This window comes from Triticum dicoccoides, chromosome 7B, assembly GCF_002162155.2.
Source record: "Triticum dicoccoides isolate Atlit2015 ecotype Zavitan chromosome 7B, WEW_v2.0, whole genome shotgun sequence".
Taxonomy (NCBI): Eukaryota; Viridiplantae; Streptophyta; class Magnoliopsida; order Poales; family Poaceae; genus Triticum; species Triticum dicoccoides.
The window spans coordinates 113533602-113539115 of record NC_041393.1 but is presented as its reverse complement, the minus strand read 5'-3'; positions in this window follow the sequence as shown (position 1 = coordinate 113539115).

Sequence of the window (5514 nt, the reverse complement as noted above, 5' to 3'; positions counted from 1 at the left end):
AAACTTAGGCGAGCACTAGGCTGCAGCTAAGCCCCCGAGTGGAAGGCTGGCTTACCACTCGGTAGGATTTTGTTTTACTTAGGCGAAATGGATTCGCAGCTAAGCCTCCGAGTGGAAGGTTGGCTTACCACTCAGTAGGATTTTAGAAAACTTAGGCGAGCACTAGGCTGCAGCTAAGCCCCCGAGTGGAAGGCTGGCTTACCACTCGGTAGGATTTTGTTTTACTTAGGAGAAAAGGATTCGCAGCTAAGCCTCCGAGTGGAAGGCTGGCTTACCACTCGGTAGGATTTTAGAAAACTTAGGCGAGCACTGGGCTGCAGCTAAGCCCCCGAGTGGAAGGCTGGCTTACCACTCGGTATGATTTTGTTTACTTAGGCGAAACGGATTCGCAGCTAAGCCTCCGAGTGGAAGGCTGGCTTACCACTCGGTAGGATTTTTTTTACAAGCTTAGGCGAACCGGGTTCGCATCTAAGCTACCCACTGGGGGACAGATTTATGAGAGCAAAAGCAATGATAATTACTAAGAAAATTATGAAACTCTTGTCTTTGATGAATATACTACAGGAGTACTTTTTATTACAACTCATCCGAGTGAAAAACTTAAGTGTAAAAAGGGCGGAGTAAGTCCGCGTTCCATGCTCTGGGCTCGTCAATCTGGTGCTCGACATTGTAAAGGTGGTATGCCCCATTATGGAGAACCTTGGTGATGATGAAGGGACCTTCCCAAGTAGGATCAAGCTTGTGTGGTTTCTATTGATCCACTCGGAGAACTAAATCTCCCTCCTGGAAAGCTCGACTCTTCACATTTCTGGCATGGAAGCGACGCAAGTCCTGCTGGTAAATGGTCGATCGAATCAAGGCCATCTCTTTTTCTTCTTCTAGAAGGTCGACTGCATCCTGTCGGGCTTGCTCTGCTTCAGCTTCGGTGTAGAGTTTGACTCGGGGTGCATTGTGAAGCAGGTCACTCGGCAAGACTGCTTCAGCTCCGTAGACCAAGAAGAACAGAGTCCTCCCAGTCGACCGATTTGGCGTGGTCCTTAATCACCAAAGCACCGACGGAAGTTCGTCGACCCATGCACCGGCTGCGTGTTTGAGGTCGCGCATCAGTTGGGGTTTCAACCCTTTGAGAATTAAACCATTTGCTCGTTCTGCTTGCCCATTCGACTGAGGGTGGGCGACTGAAGCGTAGTCGACTCGTGTACCTTGAGATGCGCAGAAGGCTCTGAACTCTTCGGAGTCGAAGTTTGACCCATTGTCCGTGATGATACTGTGGGGAACTCCATATCTGAATACCAACTCCCTGATGAAGCTGACGGCGGTGCCGGCATCCAGATTCTTGATGGGTTTAGCCTCGATCCATTTAGTGAACTTGTCGACTGCTACCAACACATGGGTGTAGCCGTTTCTGCCTGTCCTCAGAGGTCCAACCATATCCAACCCCCATACAGCAAAAGGCCAGACGAGTGGAATGGTCTTCAAGGCTGAGGCGGGTTTGTGTGACATGTTGGAGTAAAATTGACATCCTTCACACTTGTCGACTATCTCTTTCGCCATCTCATTTGCTCTGGGCCAGTAAAAACCCGCTCGGTATGCTTTAGCCACGATGGTCCGAGAGGATGCATGATGGCCACAGGTCCCCGAGTGGATGTCGTTGAGAATCATTCGACCTTCTCTGGTGTTATGCATTTCTGGCTGACTCCAGTCGCACTTTCTCTGTATAACTGTCCCCTCATTACGGCGAAGGCTTTGGATCGGCGGACGATCTCCCGAGCCTCTTCTTCATTCTCGGGGAGCTCTTTCCTCAGAATATAGGCGATATAGGGCACTGTCCAGTCGGGAGTGATGACCAGAACTTCCATGATCAAGTCGACCACAGCTGGGACCTCGACTTCAGTCAGATCTGTGGCGCTTTTTGGCTGCGGGGCTTCCTCAGTGAAAGGATCTTCTTGAATCGACGGCGTGTGAACATGCTCCAAAAACACGCCACTCGGAATGGCTTCCCTCTTGGAACCTATCTTGGCCAAGTCATCGGCTGCTTGATTTTTTAGTCGGGGAACGTGATGGAGCTCTAATCCCTCAAATTTCTTCTCCAGCTTTCTGGCTGCATTGCAGTATCCAGTCATGGCTGGGCTTCTGACGTCCCACTCCTTCATCACTTGGTTGACCACTAAGTCCGAGTCGCCATAGACCATGAGGCGACGGACGCCGAGTGAAATGGCCATACGCAACCCGTACAAGAGTGCTTCGTATTCTGCTTCATTGTTGGAGGAATCAAAGTGAATCTGGAGTACATATCTGAGCTTATCTCCTCGGGGGGAAACAAGACCACTCCGGCACTGGAACCATTCAGCATTTTGGAGCCATCGAAGAACATAGTCCAGTGCTCCGAGTGAACTTGGGTCGGTAACTGCTGTTCAGTCCACTCGGCAAGGAAATCTGCTATTGCTTGGGACTTGATAGCTTTCTTTGCCTCAAATCTGATATCTAGGGGAAGAAGTTCAATCGCCCATTTTGCCACTCGATCGGTTGCATCTCTGTTGTGAAAAATCTCTGATAAGGGGGCGTCGGTGACGACTGTGATAATATGGCCAGAGAAGTAGTGAGCAACTTTCTTCGTGGTCATATAAATCCCATATACAAGCTTCTGATAATGCGGGTATGGTTGCTTGGATGGGGTCAGGACTTCGGAAATGTAATACACTGGGCGCTGAACTTTGAAGGTTTTCCCTTCCTCTTCCCGCTCGAACGTAAGTACAGTACTGATGACTTGTCCTGTGGCTGCAATGTAAAGCAGCAAAGGCTCTTTGCTGATTGGGGCAGCAAGCACCGGCTGGGTGGAAAGCAGGATTTTTAACTCTGCAAACGCTGCATCAGCTTCTGGAGTCCACTCGAACTTGTCTGACTTCTTCATCAGTCGGTAAAGAGGCAATGCCTTTTCACCGAGGCGAGAGATGAATCGACTTAACGCGGCCAAGCATCCAGTAAGTTTCTGGACATCGTGCACACACACGGGGCGTTTCATTCGGAGTATAGTGCCAACTTTTTCTGGGTTGGCGTCGATTCCTCGTTCGGAAACGAGAAAACCGAGTAACTTTCTGCCAGGAACTCCGAATGTGCACTTTGATGGATAAGCTTGATATCATACCTCCTGAGGTTGGCAAATGTTTCAGCGAGGTCAGTCAGCAGGTCGGAACCTTTCCGTGACTTGACCACAATGTCATCCATGTACGCTTCCACATTCCGATTGATTTGAGTGAGCAAACACTTCTGAATCATCCTCATGAACGTGGCTCCGGCATTCTTGAGGCCGAATGGCATGGTGACATAACAGAAGCACCCGAATGGGGTGATGAAAGCCGTTTTGATCTCATCGGGTCCAAACAGACGGATCTGATGGTACCCGGAATAAGCGTCCAAGAAAGAAAGTCGCTCACATCCCGCAGTCGAGTCGACTATTTGGTCGATGCGGGGAAGAGGAAAATGATCTTTCGGGCAGGCCCGATTGATATGCTTGAAATCGATGCACATGTGAAGCGAATTGTCCTTTTTGGGGACCATGACGACATTGGCGAGCCACTCGAAGTGGTAAATCTCTCGGATAAACTCTGCTGCTAGGAGCCGAGCCACTTCTTCGCCAATGGCCTTCCTTTTCTGGACAGCGGACCGTTGCAGATGTTCCTTCACAGGTTTTGCCTTTGAATCGACTCGTAGACGATGCTCAGCCAGTCCCCTGGGTACACCCGACATGTCAGAAGGTTTCCATGCAAAGATGTCCCAGTTCTCACGGAGGAACTGGATGAGCGCTTCTTCCTATTTGGGGTCGAGTGTTGTGGAGATATGAGTCGGAGCAGCGTTGGGTCGGTCGGGTGGATGTGGACGGATTTTGTCTCACCGGACGACTGAAACGCTGATTCCGTAGCAGGCTTCTTGGCTCGCAACAAATCACTCGGGTCTACGCTCCTTTGGTGTTCCTGCCACTCTTCTGCCACCATCTGAGCATCGGCGATCTTCGAGCCTTTCTGGAAGCACTCTTCTGCCTTCTTGCGGTTACCAGTGACAGTGATCACGCCTTTAGGGCCAGGCATCTTTAGTTTGAGGTACACGTAACATGGTCGAGCCATAAAACGTGCATAAGCTGGCATGCCCAAAATTGCATGATAGGCACTCTGGAAATCCACAACCTCAAATGTCAGCTTCTCTTTGCGGAAATTCTTTGAATCACCAAAGACTACGTCAAGAGCAATCTGGCCGAGTGATGCGGCCTTCTTGCCAGGGATGACTCCATAAAAACTCATGTTGCTTGTGCTCAGCCTGGACATTGGAATGCCCATCCCTTTCAGCGTCTCAGCATACAGTATATTCAAACTGCTGCCACCGTCTATCAACACTTTGGTCAGTCGAGTGCCTTCAACGACGGGATCGACCACCAGCGCTTGCCTCCCAGGGGTGGCTATGTGCGTGGGGTGATCAGATTGGTTGAATGTAATGGCAGTCTGAGACCACTTCAGGTAATTGGGTGTTGACGGAGCAGCCATATTCACCTCTCGATTTATAACTTTCAGTCGGTTTTTGCTCAACATCGGCAAAAATCATCAAGGTGGAAGTGACTTGCGGATATTCCTCGTCACTATCCTCCTTGTCCTCAACCTTGTCCGACTCTTTTTCTTTGTCCTTGGGCTACTTCCCTTGGAACTGCTGTATCAGGAGTCGACACTGTCGAGTGGTATGCTTCTGGTAGATGAAATTACCCTCTTCGTCTTTCTGGGTGTGGATGTGACATGGTAAACCCAACACGTCATTTCCTTCTTTATCTTTCACTTTCTTGGGGTTCCAGGGCCCCTTGGGTTTCCCTTTGAACTTTCCTGGGTTCAGGGCCAAGGCTTCTCCGGGTGCGGCTGGCTCGGCTTTACGCTTTTGTTTCCGACTGGAATTTCCGCCTCCGGTGTCCTGGGCGACTGACTTGTGCTTGCCGCTTCGGAGCCGATCCTCTTCCTCACCATTGGCATACTTGGTGGCAATTTCCATCATTTGACTCAGAGACATGTCCCCGGTTCGACCGAATTTCAGACTTAGCTCCCTGTACTTTACGCCCTCCTTGAAGGCGCAAACTGCCCGGTGATCAGATACATTTTCTACTGTGTGATGCAGTGTGATCCATCTCTGGATGTAATCCCTCAGAGTCTCATTCGACTTTTGCACACAAGATTGCAGCTCTGTCAGTCCCGCCGGCCGCTTGCACGTTCCTTCGAACGTCCTAACAAACACTCGGGAGAGATCCTCCCACGTGTAGATGCTTCTATGTGTCAACTGATTCAGCCATGCCCTGGCTGAGCCTTCCAACATGAGAGGCAGATGCTTCATGGCCACCTCGTCATTTCCACCGCCGATCTGAACGGCCACTCGGTAGTCCTCAAGCCAAGTATCGGGCTTGGACTCACTGTTGAACTTGCTGACTCCTGTCGCCAACCTGAAGTTGGGAGGAATCACTGTGGCTCTGATGGCTCTGCTGAAACA